The 27,380-nt window shown below is 41.6% G+C and overlaps 1 protein-coding gene and 1 pseudogene across 1 annotated transcript in view; one reads left to right on the top strand and one right to left on the bottom strand.

Moving 5' to 3' along the window:
• Positions 1-27,380, top strand: part of SLC4A4 (solute carrier family 4 member 4) — a gene marked incomplete in the record, with an annotated part of 320,448 nt that overhangs the window by 53,795 nt on the left and 239,273 nt on the right.
• Positions 3,676-4,526, bottom strand: LOC118852827 (annotated as a pseudogene).

Genomic DNA, 27,380 nt, shown 5'->3' with positions numbered 1-27,380 from the left:
CTTTCATTGCTTGAATCTTGCCATGGAGCTCCATAAGATATAGGTTATATTATGTACGTGTACACATATGCGTGTGCGTGTGTGCGTGTGTGTGTGTGTGTGTGTGTGTGTGTGTGTGTGTAGAGAGAGAGAGAGTAAGAGAAAAGGAGAGACAGAGAGAGAGACAGGGAGAGAGAGAGAGAAAGCGACAGAGAGAGAGAGAGAGAGAGAGAGAGAGAGAGAGAGAGAGAGAGAGAGAGAGAGACAGAGACAGAGAGAGAAAGAGACAGAGAGACAGAGACACAGAGAGAGACACAGAGAGAGAGACAGAGAGAGAGAGACAGAGAGAGAAAGAGACAGAGAGACAGAGACACAGAGAGAGACAGAGAGAGAGAGAGAGAGAGAGAGAGAGAGAGAGAGAGAGAGAGAGAGAGAGAGAGAAGAATAAGAACGATATAGAATGAAAGAGAGAATGAGAGATATAGAAAGAGTTTTAAGGGTATGTGCAAATGTATGTTAGTTTTGATGACTAGCAAATAGCCATTTTAAATTCCAAAGGCATACTTGAGTTTACAATCCTATAAAGAGATCTCTTCATCCAACAAGTTACTGCAAAAAGAATCAAGTTCTTGGACAATGTAATGTTTGACATGGTAGCTGGGAACCCTCTCTGGAATAAAATAGAGAAGTTACAATCTTTGTCGTCCCTTGCTGTTGCACGGGAAACCAAGCATAGGGCAAACTATAGAGAGGCCACCCTGCTTTGGACAGCAAGGAGAATTGTGAGTAGATTTATTTGAAGTCAGTTGGAGTGTGTGTGTGTGTGTGTGTGTGTGTGTGTGTGTGTATACGTGTGTAGGGCAATTCTGGCAATCCCATTAAAAAGCCAAAGTCACAGCGATTCATTGTTTGAAATCACTGATGTCCAAATCCACATTATATATGTGTCGGCATTGAAGCAGGAATAGGTTTTTGCCAAATTGTGTCAGCAAAGTAAGCTTTGGCATATTGTTTGTGCCAATGTCATCTGTTGACTGTGACGTTATCTACCAGTGCCCTCAGCTTGGAGACGAGTTGTTTGATGCTGAGTAGAGAAGGGAAGTCTCCCTGGGAACCCTATAGAGCAGGGGTATCAAATACATGACCTGTAGACCTCATATAGCCTACTACACATATAACACCCCCAAAACTCCCCAAACCAGATTAAAACATAATTGGGAATTATTTAACAAAATTAATAAAATACAATAAAATATAGATAACATTACATTTTAAAACCAAGTCATTTTGTGGGCTGCTGGGTTTCTTAAATTATGCTTGGTGGCTCCTTTTCGGTTTGAGTTTAATATTAGCACAAACACATCTTCTGTGTATAGTTTCAGAGATTGCATATAAGCAGCAAATAAGTTATTAGGAGATGCACCTCTTAACATCTGTTTAACATGGTTTACTGTGATTAGGTCAAGGACAACAAAACATAAAGCAAGCTGAGGTCAGTTAGTCCCCTTGAGCAGCTGACAGGTGATGCTGCAGCATCCTTAGCAGGCATTTGAAAGGTTCCCTGGGCAGAATTACAGAATAGAGATGTCTGTCTATGACTATTGAACCCTAAGCGGCTTCTGGGTTTAGATGGTCTACATTAAACAGTGAGGTTTTCTTTTATCGTTACATTGTAGGACACTTTTTTTTCATTCTGAAGTGTCTTGTGTATACGTGCGCATGCAAATGTGTGCATGTGGGTATATATGTGGTCATTTGATTTAACTTTGAGTGATTTGTGATAAGTGTTTCCTCTCTGGATTCAGATTGCAACTCCTCCTCATTCATCCTTCATGACATGAATTAATTCACTCTTGCAGTGAGCCACTCCTGGGCAGGTATAGTGGCATGGTGGAGAGAGCATTGGGGTTAGAATCAGGAAGCTTTCTCTTCCTGAGTTCAAATCTGGTCTCAGGCACTTATGATCTATATGACCCTGGGCAAATCACTTAACCCTGTTAGCGTCAGTTTCTTCATTTGTAAAATGAGCTGGAGAAGGAAATGGCAAACCACTCCAGTATCTTTGGCGAGAAAACCCCAAATGGGGTCAGAAAGAGTCATACATAACTGAAAACAATATAACAAAAAGTGAACCCTGCAAGCTGTTATGTGTGACTGACCTACCTTCTCCTATGCTCACATGTCTTTCATTTCTAGTGCTTGCAAGTTGTCTTTCAACTGAGAGGGTTCTAGCATGTTACTGATTTTAAGTCTATTAAGCATTTTCTAATAATGATGAGCATAGCTAGCACTAAGGCCTGCACAGCACTTTACAAATATTATCTCATTTTGTTCTTTCAATAAGCCTGGAAGATTTATTCTATTATTATCCCCATTTTACAGATGAGGGAGTTGAGGAAGAGGTTAAGTGACTTATTCAGGGAAAATCACAACCTCTGCGGATTTCAGCTTTCTCACTTATAAAATATGGAAATTGGACTCCATGATTCTTAGAGTGCCTTCTAGCTTTCCAGGATCCTCTATTTTAAAATCTGGGAAACAGATTTTTTTATCCACTTTATTTTTCTTGTGTGGATAGTTAGACCAATCTTTTCCATAAGTAATAGAAACTAGTGAAAACACAACCAGTAGTGGAGGTAAAAGTAAGACATTGGTGGTCACGTGTAATAATTGCAACACTCAAAGGTTTGCAAAGCACTTTAAACATGTCATCACAATGGATCCTCACAACAGACCTACAAGGTAGGTGTTATTAATTATTCTCACTTTACTGATGAAGAAATGGAAACCAAGAGAGGTGAAGAGACTTTTTCAGGGTCACACAGCTACTTAAATATCAGAGGCAGAATTCAAACTCAGATCTTCCAATGACCCTGATCAGTATTCTTCTGTTCATAAACATTAGAGAAATGTATGGTCATATAAAGTATTCCCCAACATGACGGAGAAGAACTGGGGCAGAATATAAGTTGGAGAGGGACTGATTATAGTCAATCAGTATTGTGGTCCCTTGCTTTATCCTCTAGGAAAAAGAACCATGAAGAATCGGATCAGACTTGTGGTGAAAGGCTTCCAAATACATCCAAATAAAGTCACCTGGGAATGAAGCCCTGGACACAACAAAGTTTCCTCAATGAAATTCATAACAATATGGAAAAGATCAGTAATATGCTAGAACCCTCTCAGTTCAAAGACAACTTGCAAGCACTTTTATTAAGATGTTTCTGTTTACTTTGTTTGCTCCATAAAAATGTAAAGGGAGAGTTATATCCTTGACTTCCATTGCAATGCCTTCCAGATATGTCTCCATTGCTCAGGATGTGGTGACTGAGGAAATCTCACTAATTGGCAGAGACTTGTCTTTGGAGTATACTACAGATCACTTGGTCAGAAAGAGGAAATAGTTGAGGAAACATATCACAAAGTTGGCAGAGAGGTATGGAAGAGTACGTATGGGAGAGTTCAAGTACTTAGTCCTTGGAACTTTTTCCTTTCTCAAAAGCAGAGCACCTAATAATTTTTTGGTTTGCTTTAGTGGTAATTTAATTTTTCAGAAGGTAGAGGAACTGACAAGGAGAAATTTATTTTGGATTTGATTTTCACTAATATGAAGAAGCAAGTTGGTAAGAATTGTGGAGGGAAATAACTTTAGTTTGTGATATAGAAGGAGGGGAAAGATTGGGAATAGTCTTTTTTTCACAATGATAAATTTTTATTTCTCAACTTTTAAAAAGTTCTTATTTAGACAGATTCTTGAACTGGTGGTTCATAGCCATCAGCCCTTTCTACTTTTGTGCCTGTTTCATCTCCTGAAGGTTTTCCAGAGCCACCACCTTCACCATGCAGTTCCATTAGCTTTCCCAATTCAAATTTGGGCTTCTTAAGCTTCTTGACTTTTTGGACAAATACATCATGGAGAGGGTAAATGGACTGGCAAGCCTTTTCTATGTCTTTTCCAATGCTATCTGGAATTAGTTTATTGACAACTTCTTTCAAGTCATTTGTCTGCACCTCTCGGGTCATGATTTCCATCATTTTCTTACGAATCTGACGAACCTGTTGGTGCTGGGCATAAGAGGTCTTACGGATCTGTTGTTGCGCTTTTTGGTAAAACCAACACAAAAGAGGCGGAGCAAATACCCATCAGTAGTTTTAATATCAACATGGGCTTCAATCATGGTCTGCCACTTTTTGACCATGGAGCACATCTTGTCCCGGGTAAGGTCCATTCCATGGAAATTAGTCAAACAATTTTTACCCTGAACATCTTCAGTAATAAACTTGAACTTACGAAAAGCAACCTCATCATTCTGCCAATCAGCAAGACTCACTTCAAAAACTCGACCTTTGAGGCCATCAGAGGCAATTTTTGTTCCTTGAGTCCTTGTAACCAGTGTTTTGCCAATATTGCGAATGTTGAACATAGCTGGTGCTTTTACATCATACCAATCCTTCTTCGAAAATGGATCAACCACTTTCTTCTTGGCTCCTTTTTTGCCGCCTTTGGTGAGGTGCTTATTCTTGCCCACCGCCATGATCCCGCTCTGAAAGCCAGGGGAATAGTCTTAATTTTGTCCTCTAATTTGGGACAACAGATTTTAGAGTTCAGAGAAAAAATAGATGGGATCCTATGGATTTTCCATAATTAAGTCAGTCTGGGAGAGAGAAATAACTAGGTTAAGAATGAAATCTAGGGACGGAGCTAAGATGGTGGCTGGAAAGTAGGGACTTGCCTTAAGCTCTCACTCAGGATCCTCCAAACACATACAAAAATGGCTCTGAACAAATTCTAGAACTGCAGAACCCACGAAATAGCGGACGGAAGCAGGGCCCCAGCCCAGGACAGCCTGGATGATTGCTGGGTAAGGTCTATCACTCGGAGCTGAGAGTGGAGTGGAGCAGAGCCCAGTGTGGACTGTGCCTGGACCAAGCGGACTGGGAGCCAGGGTGGAACAAGTCCTAGTGCCCTGAATCAGTGAGCTGTGGCATTTACCGGACTTCTCAACCCACAAACACCAAAGACAACAGAGAAGGTTAGTGGGAAAAACTGTGGGGACAGAGTGAAAGGAGTTCGCAGTTTGGCCACTGCCCTAGGGGCAGCGCAGGTGGTGCAGCTCTGAGGACTACAGCTGCAGTTGCTTCTGGCCCCAGGCCCACCTGGTGGGAGGAATTAAGGGGCATATCAGAGCGGGAGTGCAGAACCTGCTTAGATCTGAGTCCAGTCTGGGTTGGTAGTTCTTGGGGGAGGAGGAGTGCTGGTGTGGCAGAGCTTGCTGTGCAGAAATAGCTCTGAAAACAACAGGGTGGCCCCTCAAGCTTGGGACAAAGTACTTTCTGCTCTACAAGCAGTCATACCCTGATGAAAAACTCAAGGGTTAAGTCGTTGGCTGGGAACATGGCCAGGTAGTGAAAATGCTCTCAGATTCATACTCAGACTTTGGAATCTTTCTTTGGTGACAAAGAAGACCAAAACATACAGCCAGAAGAAGTCAACAAAGTTAAAAAGCCTACATCAAAAGTCTCCAAGAAAAACATGAACTGGTCTCAGGCCATGGAAGAGCTCAAAAAGGATTTGGAAAAGCAAGTTAGAGAAGTAGAGGAAAAATTGGGAAGAGAAATGAGAGTGATGTGAGAAAACCATGAAAAACAAGTCAATGACTTGCTAAAGGAGACCGCCCCCAAAAAACTGAAGAATATAACACCTTAAAAAATAGACTAACTCAAATGGCAAAAGAGCTCCAAAAAGCCAATGAGGAGAAGAATGCCTTTAAGGGCAGAATTAACCAAATGGAAAAGGAGGTCCAAAAGACCACTGAAGAAAATACTACCTTAAAAATTAGGTTGGAGCAAGTGGAAGCTAGTGACTTGATGAGAAATCAAGATATTATAAAACAGAACCAAAGGAATGAAAAAATGGAAGACAATGTGAAATATCTCCTTGGAAAAACCACTGACCTGGAAAATAGATCCAGGAGAGAAAATTTAAAAATAATTGGACTACCTGAAAGCCATGATCAAAAATAGAGCCTAGATATCATCTTTCAAGAAATTGTCAAGGAAAACTGCCCTGATATTCTAGAGCCAGAGGGTAAAATAGAAATTGAAAGAATCCACTGATCGCATCCTGAAAAAGATCCCAAAAAGACAACTCCTAGGAATATTGTTGCCAAATTCCAGAGTTCACAGATCAAGGAGAAAATACTGTAAAAAGCCAGAAAGAAACAATTTGAGTACTATGGAAACACAATAAGGATAACACAAGATCTAGCAGCTTCTACATTAAGGGATAGAAGGGCTTGGAATATGATATTCCAGAGGTCAATGGAGCTAGAATTAAAACCTAGAATCACCTACCCAGCAAAACTGAGTATCATGCTCCCACGCAAAATATGGATTTTCAATAAAATAGAGGACTTTCAAGCTTTCTCAGTGAAAACACCAGAACTGAATAGAAAATATGACTTTTAAGCACAAGAATCAAGAAAAGCATGAAAAGATAAAGAAGAAAGAGAAATCATAAGGGACTTACTAAAGTCGAACTGTTTTATTTACATTCCTACGTGGAAAGATGATGTGCATAATTCATGAGACCTCAGTATTAGGGTAGCTGAGGGGAATATACATACATACACACACACACACACACATACACACACACATATAGACAGAGGTCACAGGGTGAGTTGAATATGAAGGGATGATATCTAAAAAAATAAAATCAAAATAAGGGATGAGAGAGGAATATATTGAGAGAGGGAGAAAGAGAGAGATGGAATAGGGTAAATTATCTTACATAAAAGTGGCAAGAAAAAGCAGTTATGTAGGAAGGGAAGAGGTTGCAGGTGAGGGGGAATGAGTGAATCTTGCTCTCATCAGATTTAACCTGAGGAGGGAATAACATACACCCTCAATTGGGTATCTTACCCCACAGGAAAGGAGGAAGGAGATAAAAAGGGGGTACAATAGAAGGGAGGGCAGATGGGGGAGGAGATAATCCAAAGCAAACACTTTCGAAAAGGGACAGGGTCAAGGGAGAAAATTGAATAAAGGGGGATAGGATAGGAAGGAGTAAAATATAGTTAGTCTTTCACAACATGAGTATTGTGGAAGGGTTTTACATAATGATACACATGTGGGCTATGTTGAGTTGCTAGCCTTCTTAGGGAGGGTAGGTGGGGAGGGAAGAGGGGAGAGAATTTGGAATTCAAAGTTTTAAAAGCAAGTGTTAAAAAAAAGTTTTTGCATGCAACTAGGAAATAATATATGCAGGCAATGGGGCATAGAAATCTATCTTGCCCGACAAAAAAGTAAGGGAAAAGGGGATGGGGGGTGGATTGGGGTGACAGAAGGGAGGGCTGACTGGGGAACGGGGCAGTCAGAATATATGACATCTTGGAGTGGGGGAGAGGGTAGAAAGGGGGGGGAATTTGGAATTCAAACTCTTGTGAAAATCAATGCCAAAAACTAAAAATATTAAATAAATAAATTATAATTTTAAAAAAAGAATGAAATCTAATGACACACAGAGAAACAACTCTAATGACGGATAAATAATGTAGTTGTCTAAAGAAACTGGGAAAATCACCAAAGCACTGTTGAGTTTGAAAAGACATGCAGAGAAATGGAAGTCTACATAGGTAAAAGAGGATGACTACAGAAGTAATTGTGATAACAATTACAGGTGGGCTAATTCTCAGAATGAGCCATGGTACAAGGAAAGCTAAGGATGACACCCAGGAGTTTCATAGTGATCTCAATGAAGAGGATGAAAAATGAGAAAGGTCTGTGTTTGGTGGAGATGGAATGATGATGACTGATGACAAGGGGAAGACACAGATGCAAAGTTCTCTATCAATGAGAATAATCTTTAGACTGGAAAGGGCAGGATAAATATAGTTAATAGGGGGTGGATACCCAAGTATAGGAAGAGAGCACCAAACATGTGACTCAGTTGAACTTGGCTTCTGAGATATTCAATTAAAGGAACTAGGGATGTTTAGCCCAGAGAAGAAAAGACGCAGGAGGAATTGATAGCTATGTTCAAGTATTGGAAAGACTTTCGATCAGGTTAAGGGATTAGATTTGTTCTGCTTTGCCCCAGAGAGCCTCATTGGAACCAGTGAGCAGAAGGTATATGGGCAGATTTAAGTTTGATGTAAGGAGGGACTTCCAAATAATTAGATCCACTTCAGAATGGAATGAGCTGCTTCTGAAGGTTCCCCTATCTTGGCAGGAGATTCTTTCCCCCCAAACATCAGGGTGATTAAAGTGACCTGCCTAGCATCTCATAGTTAAATATCAGAGCAAGGATTTGAACCGATTTTTGACCCCAAATCCCATGCTTTTCTCACTGTACCATATTGGGCAACGTCTTGGTAGCAGTTTGTAGAGGGGATTTTTTTCTGCTCTTAATTGAATTCCCCTCTTGATGCTGCTCCTTACTTTTGTACTTCAAAACCATTGGGTACCTTTATCTCCCTTTTGTGTGTTGTCTTCCTCCATTAGAATATAAACTCCTTGAGGGCAGGGACTGTATTTATTTTTGATAGTATTTAGAACCCAGTGCTCAGCACAGTGCCTGGCACAAATACTTGTTTCCTCCCTTCCTGTCTTAGAGGCATGGGGAGGTCTCTTTTACCTGTGATTCTCTGATTCAGTAGAATGGGAATATGGGCAGAACAGGATGGGTAGGCATTTACTATTGGAGTGGTAGGCAAGAGTGTGCTGGAGGCAGATCTAATCCACTAGTAAGAGCCCATGATTTCTGAAGAAAGTCTTAAGGAAGCATATTAAACTTAAAAATATATGTGCATACGTTTGTATTACTGTTATAAACATTGCTTTAGTGATGGCTTGGGAAATGAAGTTATGCCCAGATTGGAAGCCTGGTGACTGTAGACTGATGATGGTGATGATGATGATGATGATGATGATAACAATAACAACGGTAATAATAGTAACTGGTATTTATGCAGCATGTTAAAGTTTGGAAAGTGCTTTACAGCCGTTATTTCATTTGAGCCTCGTAACACCCCTGATTGAAGGTTGGCAGGGCAGGAACAATTACAAGACAAAGGACCAGAAATTCAAAAGTGGAGTTCAGCATATAGTAAAACTGGTTGGCTCTGGTGTCAAAATGGTGAAGAGAGAAGAGAAAAAGGATTGAGGTTAATGTGGGGAGAAAGAAAAGTTTTAGGATGAGCAGGTGTGAAAAGTATGATGGAGAAGGGAAACTCCACAGTTTCACAGCATCGTGAGGAAGCCACTGCTGTGGGTATTGGGGAATTCTAAGGAATGTTCCTGGAAGTGGCAGAGATGGAATTAAACCAAGGCCTGGGAGCTGACCTAGGAGGCCAGGATGTTCAAGGGACCCTAGTAAAATCCTTGAGTATGAAGGTATGGATGGCGGGGTGGGGTGGGAGAACAGGAATCTTGTGATCCAGATATTGAGCTCCTTGAGAAAAGAGATCAATTACTACAACAAGGGTTTGGATAGGGTGGTATAGTTATTTGGATGGAGGTGAGCCCCAAATGAAGAGAGGTTATAACATGATTCCAGAAGAGACATAGGGTCTAGAAAATGGAATTGGGGAGGAAGGGATATGCTGGTGCCTCCTCCAGGCCCAGTGAATTTGGGGAAATGAAGGGTGTAGTCCATATTGGAGAGACTGGACAGAGATGGAGTTTCTGCTGGAGAGAGCCTGCCTTCTATGAGGGTCAAGAGACTGAACAGATATGAGATGAAGAGGGAGTTTCATGACAGAGTCAGGGTTTCAGAAGGTATAATGGAAGGGTGGAATAAGGGAGGATAGGGGGTCATAGGATCATAGAGTTAGAGCTGGACATCACTATAGACATCTTCAAGTCCAGTACCATCATTTTACAGGTAAGGAAACTGAATCAGAGTGGTTAAAGTGGCCTGCACATAGTTAAATGTCAGAGCAATGATTTGAACTCAGATTTTTGACCCCAAATCCCATGCTTTTCTTGTTGTACCATGTTGGGGAAAGGGCTGAGGTGCATAGGGCTAGAATCTGGGGAGAAAAGTAACAAAAACAGACAAGGTCAGCTAATCTTGTTCCCTAGTGGCATCAATTCAATCTTGATGGGACTCTTAAAGAAAGAATTGACTGAAGAGAAGAGATTGGCTGCCAGGGTTCAACTTTCTTTGGTAGGTTTTTTAATTAGTTGGAGTTGCTACATGCAATTAGGTAATAATTATGCTGCACACATCCCCACATGGCTGCAGGGAGGATTAAATGTCCTCTCTGTCTCAGCTTGGTGACCCATGCCTATGCAGAATTAGGGATCATTAATAATTCATTTCCTTTGAATCAGGGTTCGGCTGCCTGCCGTGACTGTGTTGGGGTTACAGGTATCCAATAATGCTGCATGTCAATTTCTCAATAAGTTAGAGATGAATTGTTGGCCAAAAGAGCTGTGGCAAAAAGGCTTTAGTGTTAACAGGACACTTTTTGTATTTGTGACTCTTCCTCCTCTGGGTTTTGAGAGTGCTCAGCCTGCTCTCAGTGTCCGAGTTAGAGGGATGCTACTGGAGGTGCCCTGGCACTTCTGATTGAGTTTTCTGTAAGCGTTCTATGGGTTAACCATGAGCACAGATTTGTAGGAAATTTATTTCCGTAACAAATGAGACCACTTTCCTTGGGGAAAGGAAAACAGCAATAACACAATAGCAAAACCCCTCTAAAATCTTAGCTAATCACTTTATGCTGAAAACTGGTTCAACAAACTCGATACCTCCCAGAGCTGCTTAGTAACTCACAATCCTGAAATGTAGTGGCTTTTCGGAAGTGAACTTAAGGTTATGACCTTTCTGGCAGAACTTTCTTTACCAGGTTTTGAAAGGGCTTTTTGTTCGCTATATTCCTGGCTAGTGGTTTGTAGTAGCCACTGAAACTCATAACAGATGGCTTTCCCAAGACCGAATCTCTTGGCCAGGAAAGCTTTTCAAAGTATAACATTTGAGAAGAGGGAAACCTTTCAAGGAGAGGGTTGGAAACTTCGTTGAACACAATCAACAAACATTTATTAAGCACCTACTACATTCTCTGCACTGCGCTATCTGGTAGGGATACTGAAGAAATAGTCCCTGCCCTCATTCTAAGGGAGGGTAACAGTGCCTCCCACCTCACCTGCCCTACTTCCAGGCCCACCATTGTGGCCACCATTCAGGGAATTATCAGCTGTCTGTAAATGTGACCTGGAAGTAGCCTCTGAGGTGCTGCAGCCCTCATGTCAGCAGCCACAGCTATTGAAGACCTGGAAAAAACCTAACACTTTTTGCCACTCAAGGTCCTTGACCTTGGCACAAGCAGATAGCTCAATGTCCAAAATGGATAGGATTTTATCAGTGGAGTTGATGTTAAAGAAGGATGCATGGCCATCTGCTTTGTCATTGTGCCCCAAGGACTGTGGGGTCCTTTCAGTGAACTTGCAGTAGAGCCCTCCTGTATGTAGAGGCTCCCTAGACATGAGCCCCTTGTGATCAGAGACTTGCTTCCTTCCTTCCTCTCTCCCTCCCTCCCTTCCTTCCTTCCTTCTTTTCTCCCTCTTTTTCTCCCTCCCCTCTCTCCCTCCCTTCCTTCCATCCTTCCTTCCTTCCTCCCTTCCTTCCTTCCTTTCCTTCCTTTCTTCCTCCCTCTCTTCCTTCCTTCCTTCTTTCCTTCCTTCCTTTCCTTCCTTCCCTCCCTCCCTCCTTCCTTCCTTTCTTCCTTCCTTTTTCCTTCCTTCCTTCTTTTCTTCCTTCCTTCCTTCCTTCATTTTTTCCTTCCTTCCTTCCTTTCCTTCACTCCCTCCCTCCCTCCCTCCATTCCTTCCTTCCTTCCCTTCTTCCTTCCCTCCTTTCCTTCCTTCCTCCCTTCTTCCTTCCTTCCTTCTTTCCTTCCTTCCCTCCCTCCTTCCTTCCTTCTTTCTTTCCTTCCTTCTTTCCTTCCTCCCTCCCTCCCTCCTTTCTTCCTTCCTTCCTTCCTTCCTTTCCTTCCTTTCTTCCTCCCTCCCTCCCTCCTTCCTTCCTTCCTTCCTTCCTTCCTTCCTTCCTTCCTTCCTTCCTTCCTTCCTTCCTTCCTTCCCTTCCTTCCTTCCTTCCTTCCTTCCTTCCTTCCTTCCTTCCTTCCTTCCTTCCTTCCTTCCTTCCTTCCTTCCTTCCTTCCTTTCCCCCTTCTCTCCTTCCTCCATTTCTTCCTTCTGCTGGACAAGAAGGTGTGTGAAGGGCAGTAGGACACAATGAGCCTGAAAGGTAGGTTGGCACCAGGTTGTAGGGAGCTTTCAATGAGACACACATTTGTATTTGACTAAAAAGGTACTGGGTAGCCATTGGAATTCATAGGGTAGGAGGGTGACTGGACCCATGCAGACCTGTGCTTGAGCAGTTGTGTAGAGAATGACTTGGCTGAGTGGGAGGCTTGAGATAGAGAGCTTCAGGATAATTGCGTTCCTAGGAAAAATTGTAATTGGAGGTGCATTGGGGTGAGAGAGATTAGAAATTATTTAAGTTTGAATGCTTCAGCATACAGTGTAGTGAGAGAGAAAGCATGGCCTTGAGGAAAGAGCATTGGGCAGAGAGTGAGTTGGATCCCAGCTCAGGTAAGTCACTACCCAGTTTGAGCTTCAGTTTTGATACTTGCAAAATGGAATCGATAGTAATATTTGTGCTATCTACCTAACAAGTTTGTTATAAGGAAAATGATTTGTAGGAAGGGAACAAGCATTTCTTAAGCACCTACTACGCATCAGGCGCAGCACTAAGCACTTTACAACTATCTCATTTCCCTCCCTTTTAACAACCCTGAGAGCCAGGTGTTATGATTATCCCTATTTTACAGATGAGAAAACTGAGATTGAGAGAGTGTATTCCCAGAGTCGTTTAACTGGCAATTGTTTGGGGTAGAATTCCAACTCAGGCTTTCCTGACTCAAATCCAATCCTTGATTCCTTTCCCCATGCTTCCTGTCATCAGGAAAAAAAAGGTACAAGGGCTTCATTCAGGGTGATCACTGACTGGTATTCATTCTGCTACTATAAATGGTTAGAAAATTATACTCCTCAAGTGTTACCATTTCTGGGAAGATCCAGAATCTCACTTGTTACATAAAGCCGCTAAATTTACAGCTCCAGCATCAGCACCACTGACAGTGCCTACTGACCTGCCTGACTTCCTTTAAGTCCCAACTAAAATCCCACTTTCTACGGGAAGTTTTCCAACCCCTCCCACACCCCTCCCCACCACCCCCAAACCAAGTGCCTTCCCTCTTTTGATTTTCTCCTAGTTATCCTGTCTCTGGCTTGCTTTGTACATATTTGTCTGCATGTTGTAAATTCGATTGTAAGCTCCTTGAGGACAGGGACTGCTTTTTGCCTCTTTTGGTAGCCATGGCTCTTAGCACAGTGCCTGGCACATAGTAGGCACTTAACAAATATTTATTGATTCATTAATTGGTCAGCACAGTGTATGGTAATGTAGCAGAGAGAGAGGTGGACCTGCAATCATGGAGACCTGCGTTCAAATTCCCCCTCAGATACTTACTAGCTATATTACCCTGGGCCAGCCAGTTAACACTTTGGACACTCAGTTTTCTAATTTCCAAAATGGGGATAGTACCTGTTTCAGTTATGAAGAACAGATAAGATAATGTATATAGAGTGACTTGTAAACCTTATAACACTAACTGTAATTATTATCATCAATGAAGGTTCCCGTGGTAACTTCCCCCTATTGCTCTCCCCTACCCATCCTGCCCCAAGGCACCATTTTCAAATTAAACCTATAGGCACAAAACCAGAGTTCCTTAATCTTTTTTTTTTGCATCACGAACCCCTTTGGCAGTCTGGTAAAGCCTGTGGACCCCTCCTCAGACTTTTATTAATAGATTAAATTCAATTCTCAAGATTATACAGTAAGCCAATTATATTGAAATAGTTATTTTTAAGAAGAAGTGCATGAACTTCGGGTTAAGACCTCCTACTCTAAAAGATGGTTAGTTTTTACCACCTTGAGGAGGTGGATGAAATTTTTTGTGATGTGGGAAAGAGGTCAGAGGGCTCTAAACGTATTTTCAGGTATGTACTATTATGTTAGGGCTGCTTATATCCTTGCACCTTTTGTAAGAATATTTCTGGCAGGAGAATCCTTCATGGATAGGAAAGAAGGAAGAAAAAAAGGAAGGAAATAAGTATCTATTAAGCACCTGCTATGTGTTAGGCACTGTGCTGATTGCTTTACAAATATTTCATTTGTTCGTCATAACATTTCTGGGAGCTGGATGCTGTTATTATCCCCATTTTACAGTTGGGTGGACTGAGGCAGGCAAAAGTCAAGTGATTTCCACAGGGAGGGTTGGATAACTAGTACATGTCTGGGGCTAGATTAGAACTAAGGTCTTCCTGACTCTGGGCCCAACACTCTATTCCCCTGTGCCATCTAACTGTCTCTAATGCTGTCTAATTGATTGCATTGGCATGGCATTTGTTCTGATATTGGAGCTGTAAATTTGGCAGTTTTATATAGGAGGCAGGTATAGGATATGTGGGAGTAAGTCTGTGTGGTTTATTTTGAGAATCTTAAAGTTTTTTTGTAATGTTGATGGGAATCGAGTCTGACATTAGCAACCTCAAGGTATAAATTATACTGATAATTGGTCCGAGTGGAACGTGGAGAAAATGCTGACGTGTTCCCTGCTAGCAGAATGATTCATCATCCATGCCTTACCGTGGGTAGCTCTATCAGACCAAAAATAAATGGATGGGGAAATGGGAGATTAAAAGCAAACTCAGATGATGGCTGGGCCACTTAGAGACTAGGGAATTCATTGGTTTTATAGAACAAAGTTACTGTCTGGCAGTTGCTTTTTCCTTTCTGATTGATGCTTCATTTTCTCCCTTGTCCAGCAAGCAATCGTTCCCTGTCACCCTTATGACCCAATTCCTATAAGCCAGTTACTTGATTTTCCCTCTTAAATGTGTATGGTTGCCCAGCCCATTGTTTTATGGATATGGCAGTCTAATCTCAGAATGGTTAAGAGCCAGGGTAAGTCATTTTAGATTGACCAGAGGAAGCTTCCACCGCATTGAAACTTGGTCAATTTGTTGTTGTTCAGGTCTTGTCCAACCCTTTGTGACCCCATTTGGGGTTTTCTTGGCAAAGATACTGGAGTGGTTTGCCTTTTCCTTCTACAGCTCATTTTAGAGATGAGGAAACTGAGGCAAACAGGGTTAAATGACTTGCCCAGCATCACACATTCTAATGCCAAATTTGAACTCAGTTTTTCCTGATTCCCAGCCCAGCTCTCTATCCTCTGTGTCACATAGCTGTCTTTAATGCATTCTAGTTGGTGCATTAGCATGGCAGTTGTCCTGATATTGAAACTTCACCCACTGAGCCATCTAGCTGCCCTACTGGGTGAGTTAGGTGGGGAAGTGTGTACGGAGGACCTCCAGGGAGCACAGGTTAACTTTGCCCACAGGTAGTTTTAATATCAGTTATGACTGGACTCTCCTTAGTTGATGTCTTAGAAATGGTGACAAATTCTTGGTTCTGACACTTACTAGCTACACAATCATGGGCAAGGAGCTTAACTTCCTGGAGTCTCAGTTTTATCATCTGTAAAATGGGGATGATGATAATAATAATAATAATAATAGTGAGCCTACCTGCCTCATAGGATGGTAATGAGAGTCACACCTTGAAAACCTCAAGAGCGGTATCGATCTGAGTGATTATTATCAGAATTTTCAACATCGCTCTTTGTAAGTGGGCTCCAGGATGTCAAGACATTGAGCCAGCAGCAAAATGAATTAGGTCAAACTCTTTGGAGTGGTTACTACTCTCACTGAAGAGACCCTGTAGTGGTCTATGGCTTACTGCAACCAGCACAGCACCTTTCACAAACAGGAATTCGGGAAGCCTTTGGCATCTAGGGGGAAGCCTTCTCAATTTGTACTTTTCACTGGATATCATTGACAAAAGTGATCCATACCTATGGTGAATTTATGTCTCTCTGTTTTATGTATAATGTAATAGCAATAATCAGAGTACCATGGAGTGGAGGCAGAGCCAAGATAGTGGTTGGAAAGCAGGGACTTGCTTAAGCTCTCCCCCAAATCCCCCCAAATACCGGTAAAAATGGCTCCTAACAAATTCTAGAGCTGCGGAACCCACAAAATAGCAGAGGGAAGCAGGTCTCCAGTCCAGGACAGCCTGGATGGTTGCTGGGAAGGGTCTATCGCAAGGTGCTGGAGTGGAGTGCAGCCCAGCATTGGCTGTGCCAGGACCAACCAGATGGGGAGTCAGGTGGAGCAGGCCAGAGGGCCATGAATCATTGAGCTGAAGCAATTACCACACTTCTCAACCCACAAACACCAAAGACCATGGAGCAGGTTAGTGGGAAAACTGCTGGATTGGGTTAGAGAGCCCTGGGGGTGGTTGAGGTGGCGTAGTGGTGGGCAGCAGCAGCAGGAAGCTTCTGTGGCTGCTTCCAGAGCTCCAGCATCAGCTGGTTCCAGAGTCCCTGGCTCACATAGTGGGAGGAATCAAGTGGCGGATCAGAGCGGGAGTGCAAGGATCTCTTTGCTGGTGCAGAGGCAGGTTCTCTTGCTTTGCCCTGCTTGGATCTGGGTTGTGATCCTGGTTGGTGGTTCTTGGGGGAGGAGGAGCACTGTTGTGGCAGAACTTGCAGTGACAGTGGAGTAGAAGTAGCTCTGAAAACAGCAGCATAGCCCCTAAAGCTTGGGACAAAGTACTCTCTACTTCACAAGCAGTCATACCCTGACAAAAAGCTCAAGAGTCAAGTAGTTGGCTGGGAACATGGCCAGGCAGTGAAAACAGTCTCAGACGATAGAATCTTTTTTTGGTGACAAAGAAGATCAAAACACACAGCCAGAAGTCAACAAAGTCAAAGAGCCCACATCAAAAGCCTCCAAGAAAAATATGAATTGGTCTCAGGCCATGGAAGAGCTCAAAAAGGATTTGGAAAAGCAAATAAGAGAAGTAGAGGAAAAATTGGGAAGAGAAATGAGAGTGATGCAAGAAAGCCATGAAAAACAAGTCAATGACTTGCTAAAGGAGACCCCAAAAATACTGAAGAAAATAACACCTTAAAAAATAGACTAACCCAAATGTCAATAGAGCTCCAAAAAGCCAATGAGAAGAATGCCTTGAGGGGCAGAATTAGCCAAATGGAAAAGGAGGTCCAAAAGACCACTGAAGAAAATACCACCTTAGAATACCGTGGAACAAAGTTATCTCTGTTGTTGCATTTTTTAAGGTATCATAAATAATTTTATTTTGGTGAGGCAGTTGGGGTTAAGTGACTTGCCTAGGGTCACAAAGCTACTAAGTGTCAAGTGTCTGAGGCTGGATTTGAACTCAGGTCCTCCTGACTCCAGGGCCACTGCTCTATTCACTGTGCTGCCTAGCTGCCCCCATTTATTATTTTGATATACACATGGGAGACTCCTTGTTGGAAGAGAGCCTTTTGAATCAAATGCTTTTAAAACTGCCAACAAACAATGGTTTTTCCAGGCTGATAGCTTCTCCATTTATCATCCCCTTTAGTAGGAAAGGAAGTCACTTCGGATTATTTCTCTAGATAAGATATTAAATTTAAAATCTTTTCACAATCTGTGGCCTTTTGTGTATTCTGCCTTCCCTGAGTAAGGTGTGCCAGTTCTGGGCTCCAGTGGATTAGGTTCAGCCCTGGTGGAGCTTGGCCCCAAAGAAGGGATTTAGATTCTTCTGTACTATCTGGGTCATTATGTCTTCACACTGGAGGACTTGGGAAAACCTCTTCACAGTTAGTTTTAGCTCATGGCCCAGAAGGATTAACAGGGTTCCTTCTAGATAGGTACTGTACAAAGTAGATCAGGAATAGGACAGCTATCTATTTCCTTCATTATAAAAGAAATGATTAAAACATTAAAAAAACTTATAATCATGATACTAACCGATACTTAAAATATGAAACAATAATTCAAAACTCCAATAATAATATCTTGGGAGGTGAATATTTCACTCCTTCAACAATTCAAATGTGAAGTGCTTTGTGAGGTTGCCAAGTAAGCTTTGCACCTTTACCTCAACACTAAAATGTAAAAGCAATTCACTCATGGTTCATATTTCTTCCTCTGCAATGGTCATCATTCCCTCTAAAAAGTTGTTGCAGAGATTGCTTCTTGCTAGGCAAACAGCACCTGAACTCAGGAAATTCCAGCCTTTCCAACTCATGCCATCTTTAACCAGGCTAGAAATGCCCATCTCCAGATTTCTGTTAGGTCAAGTGTTGTCAGGGAAACAAACACAAAGAGAAGAGGAAATCAGGCCCTTGAGAGTCCTCACACGTGTGAGCAGCTACCTTAGTTGCTAGGGGGAAGGGCAGAAGAAATCTGCTCCCTTTTACTTCCATAATAGATCCAAGGAAAAGCTGTTGGAATACTAAGTCTCAGAATAGAATGAACTAAGAGAGAATGTTTGGATTTTCTTATCGATAAGATCTATCCTTCCTCCTCCTCCTCCTCCTCCTCTTCTTCCTCCTTCTTTTTCTCCTTCTCCTCCTCCTCCTCTTTCTCTTCCTCCTCACCCTTTTTTTTTAAAAACACAAACCACAGAAGAAAAGCCATGCTAAGTTCTGAGACTGAATGGAAAAGATTAGCATCTCTTACCAAATGAGTTCCTCAGATATCTAGGTACTTGTCACCTTATTTTATGAAGACAGTTAAGGTCCTTTAAATTCTAGTGTCTCTGTTGGTTTTTAGTATTATTCTTTTGGATGTAGATGGGCATCACTTCTTCCCAATTTGAGGACAGAGTGCAGAGTCAGTAATAATGAGTAGTGCGAATGGTTTCCCATTAAGGATGTCCTGGAATTTTGTAGGCTTTACTTAGCTCATAGAAGGATCATAGACCACTTCTTGATGGTTGCCTTGGAAGCATTGTAGAAGAGAGCAAATATACTTATAGAGCATGGATTTTCTCTTTTCATACCTATATTATGTAGGCTAAAACTATTGTCAAAACCCTTTTCAAAGCTCTGTGCATAGATTGGAAGAATAAAGGGTAGTTATGTTTAAGGATGGAGTTTGACCTCCCTCTATTTTTTGTTAAGAATTCTAAGTGTTCATGTCATCAGTGCTCATGATGTCCTAGTGAAATAGGTCTTAAGGAAGTTCTGCTTTCTCCATTTTAGAAATGTTGAAGGAAGGCACAAAGATGGTGGATAATTTGCTCAATATACTCTACAAAGACTTCTATTGTCCAGCTGCCAATTTCCTTTGTGTCTTGTTATCTGTAGGGGAAATGGTTGTGCTTCCAAGTATCAGAGCTGGATGGATAGATAGATAGATAGGTAGATAATAGATAGATGGAATGGATGGATAGATGGATAAATAGGTGGATAGATAGATGAATGGATGCATTCATGGATAGATAAAGCATTTATTAATTACTTACTATGCCAGGCACTGAGCTAAGCTCTGGGGATAAAATACAAGTACAAGCAAGACAGTATCTATCTCAGGGAGCTTACATTCTAATAGGGGTTTGAGGAAGATAATACGGAGAGGAGAACTAAATGAGAGTGGGGAACATGTGCAGCATCATGGCATGAAGATGATCAGGGAGTGGCATGGAGGTTTGGTTCCAGGCAAAATTAGGTAAAAGCTTATGTTCAGAGCCATACTTCTTAAGGGTCAGAGTTCAAGATTTCAATGGAGGAGATGTTGGGAGTACAGGGGGCATGTTATAGAGATGGTAAGTTATTTGAATGTGCTCTCAACTGTTCATGCTATAATGCTATTGAGTTGGGTATTGCTGTCATACTTTATTAAGAGGAATCGTTATAACTGACAGATTTTCTTGAGTGGGAGCTTATTAGTACATGGAAAGTTAAGTAGTATTTAAATTACCTGCCTTAATGAGTGCTGTTAAATGGTTTTATTGTCTTGACTAACTTGAAAAAAATTAATTGCCTGATCTAGCTGTTCAGAGAGTATGGTAATAATTAGCTCTATTCAGAGAATATAGTCATTATCTGACATAGGTAAACATAACTTAGCAGCCGGCAAAGGATTTCTATGACCTCTATGTGTCCTTTCTGAATTCTATTTCTATGGAAAATCATGATATTGTAATTAATGTGGCAATGATGATGACACGTAGACAGGAATTATCTATCTATCTATCCATCTATCTATCTATCTATCTATCTGCTTATCTATCTACCTCCGTCTGTCTGTCTATCTATCTAGCTGCACAACATCATATATTTACAGCAGGAAGGGACCACAGAGGCTATCGAATCCAAACCCCTCATTTTGCAGATGAGGAATCTGAGGTTCAGAGAGGTTAAATGACTAGGGTCACACAGCTAGTAAATGATAGTGGAAAGATTTGAACCCAGAGCCCCCTAACATACTTCCTTTATTGGCTATGTCTCTAATATATATAGTCTGTGTATATGTATATATACATACATATATGTATATATCTATATTGATACTATATATATATATACACACTGGATACATATATACAGATATATTGTATATATGTCTATATAGATATGGATATAGTATATATAGTGGATGTATTATCCATCTACGTCTATACCATCTCTACCTTTAGCGTTTAAAAAGATGAAAAGGAATGTCTCTATTTTCATTTATGCTTGTATAGTCTATGAAGATTGATTGTAGCAGTTATAGGATTATACATTTCAAGGTGAAAAGAGACCTTAAAGGCCAAATCCAACCCTTAAATTTTACAGATGTGGAAACTGAGGCGCAGAGAGGTTAAGTCAAGTCAAGTAGTAATTATAAAGAGTTCACTATATGCTAGACACTGATGATTACTGGGGTACAAAAAAGGGCCAAAACATTGTCCTTGCCTTCAAGGAGCTTCCCTTCTAATGGGAGAGACAACAGTGTCCCCAAAATATAGTGTAGCTTTAAGCTATTTTAAAGCCATCTAAGATATTAAAACTTCAAACTACACTAGGACTTTTGGGACACTTTGTACAATTAGTTTTGTGCATAGCAGGTATATACAAGTGAACGGAAGGTATGAGGATAGGAGTTTCATTGGTGTGTGTGTACATATATACACATTCGTATACATACATGTGCAAGTGCATACTCATTATATATTACATATAAATTATATATTTATACATATATATTATAAATTATATATTTATATATAAATATACATAAATTAGATATTTATATATAAATTATATGTCTACATATCTAATTTATCCTTTCCATTTTGTTTTCTTTTGCCAGTTTCCTAAAATGGTGGTCCAAGGTTCTTAAATAGAAAATCTCCAGCCCCAGGAGCCCTCATTTGCCTGGCTTGCCTGTCATATGCATGTAAACATCCCTACCAGCTCCCAGGCTCCCGCTAGGCAGGAATTGTTCATTATACTCATTATCTCTTATTGATGGGTAGCCTTCAGGGCGGCCACAGTTGGATGTTTCCTCCTTCAGAAATAAAAGGACACATTCACAAATGGATGATAGCAATAATAAGCTGAATATGCCACCAGCCTCTCTTTAAACTATCGCATGCATCGTTGTGTGTTCTCCCTCCTCGGAATTCCCTTTTGATTTGTTTTGTACAGTTCAGCACATCCTGCCTTTGGACGCTAAAGTGTTGTTTACCTCTGGTGTTTTTCTTCTAGTTTTTTTTTGTAGGTTGTTGTCTTAACTTCTCAATTAGATCGTATGTTCTTTGAGGTCAGAAATCATGTTTCATGGTTCTTTGCACCATTATAGGTGACCACAATTGGTAGCTAAGCCAATTGTCTTGAGCATGATGGGTACTCAGTCAGTATGGATTCATTGACTGGTCCACAAACATTTATCTAATGCTTTCTATGTGTCACTCTGTTAAGTAGTGAAGATCCCAAGAAAGGCAAAGACATGTACACATGTGAGACAACAAAGAAAGGCAAAGGATAAAGGCTCAAAGAGCTCCCATTCTAATGGGCGAGACAACCTACCAAAAAAGGAGAAATACACAAGATACAAGCAGTGTAAATGGGAGGTGATCTCAGCAGGAAGGCACCAAACAAAGCCCCAAATAGGACAGAGTTGCTTAGCATGTTAGCTAAAGCATATCATTTTGATGTGCTTTCAATTAAATTCATATAATAAACAACAAGTGTTGTTGATTCTTAGCTTTCCATTTGCAAAAGGTCAGAAGGCATCCTTCTTCGGGGTTCTTGCAGAATATCCCTCTTAACATCTGACATAAATTTAAGATACAAATTTCCACTTTGGGGGTATTAGTTAACAAACAAGTATTAAGCACTTACTGTTTGCCAGGGATGGTGTTAAACTCTTTGTAGAAGCTCTCCTTTTCATAGTTATGCTTTTATGTACCTAGAAATGGTCAATGTTCATTTGACATTGATTCATTCATTCACAAAGGATAGAATGCCTACTATGTGGATAGTTCTACATGAGGGACTTACGGGGAATCCTAAGTCATCCCACTAGGACCTCCCAATCGACCAGGGAAGTCAGGTTATATAAGAGTTAAGTAACAATTAATGGAAGGACATGATTAAGGACAAAATAAGTGGTACAAATAGGAGTTGCTATAAGGTTCCAGAGAAAGGAACCCTGAAACTAGACTGCAATGAGAAGGAAAAAATATATATCAAGTGTCTATGGTATGCCAGGTACTTTACAAATATTATCTGTTGATCTTTACAACAATAGCTAGATGCTGTTATTACTCCCATTTTCAGTTGAGGAAACTGAGGCATATAGTGGCTAAGTGACTTGCCCAGGGTCACATAGCTAGTAAGTGTCTGAAGCTGAATTTGAACCCAGGTCTTCCTGATTCTAGCTACAGTGTTTGATCCATTTCACCACCTGGCTGGTTGAGGAAAACCTTGGAGAAGAGGTATGGCTTGAGATGGGTTGTTCAAGATGTAGAAGTTGGAGGAGACCGAACTTTCAGGAAGGCTTAATGAGAAACCTGGAGCTAGGAGTGGATGTAGCTTTTCCAGAACACAGGGAGAATGCCGGATTAGAGTGAAAGATCCATGCTGAAGAGGAGCTGGAGACAGTAGGAGGAGGGCAGGGTCCTATCACGTAGTGACGTGAATGCAAGGATAGGAGGCTTATTTTATTTTTTAAGCTCTTCCAAAGGGATCTTTACTTCACAGGCATAGCAAGAATAGAAGTACAAACATTTCCCTCAACACTCAGGGGACGTACCGTCCTGGGAACTCTACTATCTCAGTCCCTGGGAAGAACTGGTATAAACCAGTTTCTCCATTGCAATCCTCCCAATCAAGGTCCCTTCTTAATGCCAAATGCCATCTCTGCCACTGCTGCACTTGGCCAGGAAGGTGGTTTAGAACTTTACTCCTCACTCTCTGGCTTCTGTCAAATCCTGGCATGGAGTCCAGCTCCCAGTCTCTGGTGGCTCATTCTCCTGACCTTTTAAAGGTCACAAAGTCATAATCATCTCTAATTTCCTTCACCTAAAACAGGAAAGATCAAAGGAGCAAAGAACAGAAGCTCTTGTTCCCCAGGCTCCAAGCTGAAGGATGGAAAGTTAAACTTTATCCTGTAGGTCATGGAGAACCACTGGGGTGTCTTGAGCTAAGGCATGGTATGATGAAATCATTGTCTTAAGAAGATTACCCTGGGAGTGGTGAATGGCTTTGAGGCCAGCTATGAAACTGCTGCAGTGATCCAAGCTTGAGGCGCTGAGGGTCCCAGCTAGAGTGGAGGTGATGAGGGTCTGGGCTAGAGTGGCAATGAAAAGGAAGGGAAGGATGAATGAGGTGCCTTGAAGGAAGAATAGATAAGAAGTACTACCTGACCATCTGATAGAGGGGGAAATGAAAAGAAAGAGTCCAAGGTGACTCTGGGACTTTGGACTTGAGCAGCTGGGAAATAATGAATTATCTGTTTAGAATCTCCAAAATGATCATTGTTAGCCAAACTGTCCTACAGGTCAGTCAGACTGTCACTAGTTGTAAAATCCCAAGTGCTATCCCCTGTAGGAAGCATATTCTTATCCCTTTAGTTGCTAGTGTTTTCCCTGCTCCCTTTTTTGGTAGTTAGTGTATATATGTGTGTTTGCATAGGCATAGAAACTTTAATAGCTTAATACTGCACTAAGACTTTTGGGACACCCTGTAATAATGACGGCTAGTGTTTATAGAGGGTTTTGAGGTTTGCAAAGTGCTCTGCAAACATTATCTCACCTTAGTCTCACAATAACCTTGGATAAAAGGTACTATTATTATCCTCATTTTACCTATTAGGAAACTAAGGCAGGTGGAGATTAAGCTACTTCTCCAGGCCTAGCAAGTGTCTGAGGCAGGATTTCAACCAAGGGTGTGCTGAATCCAACTTGAACCTGCTTGAGATAGCTCATTGTTAAATTATCAGTGTGACCATTTCATACTTTGGAAATCTCCAGTGATACAAGTCATGTATTGTTTTGTTGGGAGAAAATATTCATGATGCAGATGAAGAGGGCTGATTGTTAAACATTTACCATCATACCCCTGATTTGAACTCAGGTCTCCTTGACTCCAGGTCTAGTGCCCTATTCACTGTGCCACCTAGCTGCCTCTCTGTGTACTTGTATCTTGTCCACCTACCCCTCATCACACACTTCCCAATAAAATATAAGCACTTGCAGAACGGATTATTTAGATTTGGTCTTTGTATTCTCAACCCCCAACCCAGGGGCTGGCACATAGTAGGGTTGAATGGAATTGAACCATGTTACAATGTTGACTCCTGATCATTGATCATCTGTAGGGATCCTTAGATTTTTTAAAAATATAATAACCTTGTGATGCTCTGCCTTGTCCTTATCCTTATTAAACTCTTTTTGTCTCTAATTCAACAATGTCCCCGTGAAATATAACTTGATTATTAGGTCTGCCCATCACTTTGGTGCTGACTCCAAACTTGATGCTCTCAAGAGACATTATCTGGGTCACTGATAATGGCTTAGCAACATTTGGTCTACAACTGACCCCTACAGCCCTTACGGCTGCATGAATCATACTGGGGGGGTGTTAATGAACCCAAGAACCATGGGAATGGTATTACTGAATAATAACATTAAAGAGGCATTGACATTTCATTTTCCACTGTACTCCAAGGACCATTGGACTTTTTCACCTGACTTGCAGCTGAGACCTTCCATATGTGCTATCTTCCTTATTAGCATATGAGTTTCTTGAGAGTAGGGACTGTCTGACTTTTCTGTTGTGTCCCCTTTTAGCTTCAGTGCTTGAAACGTACTAAGCATTTAATAAATGCCTCATTCATTCATTCATTTTTAGGCAGAGTTGATAGGAGGAGCTCTGAGAGGATAAGGTGTCCACAACTGGAAGGATCAGGAAAGCCTCCTGCAGTTGATGGTGTCTGAGATGAGTCTTGAAGGAAGCCAAGTAAAGTAAGAGGCAGAGGTGAGAAGGCAGAGTGTTTGAGGCATGAAGTACTGCCTAGGCAAAGATGCAGAGATGGGAGATGGAGTATTGCATTGGAGGGTAGACATTCTAGGCAAAGAGGTCTGTTGGCACAGGAGAAAGAACTCTGGATTTGGTATGAAAAAGCCTAGCTTCAGATCCCACCTGCTCCCTATGGGACCTTAGGCCAGTTATAACACCTCTGCTGACCTTAATCTCCTCCTTTGTCAAAGGGACCAGCTAGTTCTTAAGGTTCCTTTGAGTTCAGAACCCTGTGCTGATCTGTGAAAACTCCCATCACATGTATCTTACTTGTTGGCTTTCCACACAAGATAACCTTCTCTCCTAGGATGACCCTCCAGCCAGGTTTACAATCTCCAGTCATCCTGATCTGTGTCTTGCCACTGGACCCAGATGGCTCTGGAGGAGAAAGTGAGGCTGGTGACCTTGCACAGCCCTGCCTCACTTAAATCCAATTCACTCGCAAGTCATGGCATCATCTTCCAGATGTCACAGTCTTCTTCGAGAACTAAGGACACACAAGAAGAACCACCCCTCAAGTTCTCTGTGGTCTGAACCACAATTCTCTCTTTCATTGCTGAGTGTGGTGGGCAGGACAGAATAAAACAAGTTAAGCCTGATTATAGCCATTACGTAGCTTTCCTTTGCCAGGCTTCCTGTACTGATAAAGGATGCTGCATTAGCTGGACAGATTCTGCTTTTATATAATTTCGTAAACAGTGGCACAGTAAATATTGTGTTCTCTTATTGAATTTCTGACTTTTTTTCCTCTCAAGGATAAAAATTAGCTTGTTGTAGAGGAGAAGGCACTGGGCGTAGGTGGGCTTAGAGTTCTTGGATTGCTTCAGACACTTTCCATGGGGAAGTCCCTCACCTTCCATGAGGCTTAAGCAACAGCCTGTGACTAATCTGCTAAGTCATAGCTGGGTCTCTGTCTGCATCATGGAGGGAGCTCTGACAAAAGTCACAGATCCTTCCTGAGCCTTTGTATAAAAGTAAAGCTAAAGCTTGTAATTTCCAGAGTCATCTTCACCCTTGTTCAGACGTGTGCACGTAAAAAAAAACTGGACTCACAATTTCATCAGTCAAGGAAATTTCCCATTAAGTTCTCTCTTTACCAAAGCATATTGGCTCTCTTTCTGCATCTTGGGGTCTCAGAGAGTTCCTTGGGGACACAGAGAGTTTGCATGCTTTTTCCAGTGCTAGAAAACCTGCCTGTGTGTGCAGAGGCAAGATTGGAACTCAGTTCTCCCTATCTTTCAACTACCACCCCATACAGTCTTTAACATGGAGTTCAAATCCAGCCTCAGGCACTTACTATCTGTGTGACCCTGGGCAAGTCACTTAACCCTGTTTGTCTCAACAAGTTGTTCTGTCATTTAAGTTGTGTCTGCCTCTTTGTGACCCCATTTGGGGTTTTCTTGTCAAAGACACTGGAGTGGTTTGTCATTTCTTTCTCCAGCTCATTTTGCAGATGAAGAACAGAGGCAAATAGGGTTTAGTGACTGGCCCAGGGTCACACAGCTATTAAGTATCTCAGGCCAGATTTGAACTCAGGAAGTTGAGTCTTCCTGACTTTAAGCCTTGAGCTCTGTTCACTATGGTGCCCCTATTAAATGAGACTAGGAGTAAGAGTTAGACAGGTGAGCCAAGGCAGGATATAAACATGAAAGTGAAGGGATGAGGAAAAAGGCCCAGAATGAGGGTGGCCAACATTGTCAAAGCCTTCAAAAGTTCAAGAAAGGTCGAAGCTGAGGAAGGGCTATTGGATTAGGAAATGAAGAATTCACTGGTGATTTTTGAGAGGGCAGTTTCATCTGAGTGGTTGAGATCCAAGAAGGGTCTGAGAAGCAAGTAGATGGTGAGGAGGTGGAGAAGATGCGTGGTTAGTACTCTTTGGTTTAGCTGTGAAACCAG

Source organism: Trichosurus vulpecula, chromosome 6 (assembly GCF_011100635.1).
Source record: "Trichosurus vulpecula isolate mTriVul1 chromosome 6, mTriVul1.pri, whole genome shotgun sequence".
In the NCBI taxonomy this organism is placed as follows: domain Eukaryota; kingdom Metazoa; phylum Chordata; class Mammalia; order Diprotodontia; family Phalangeridae; genus Trichosurus; species Trichosurus vulpecula.
The sequence above is the reverse complement of the archived record's forward strand: the minus strand, read 5'-3'. Positions and strand labels throughout refer to the sequence as shown.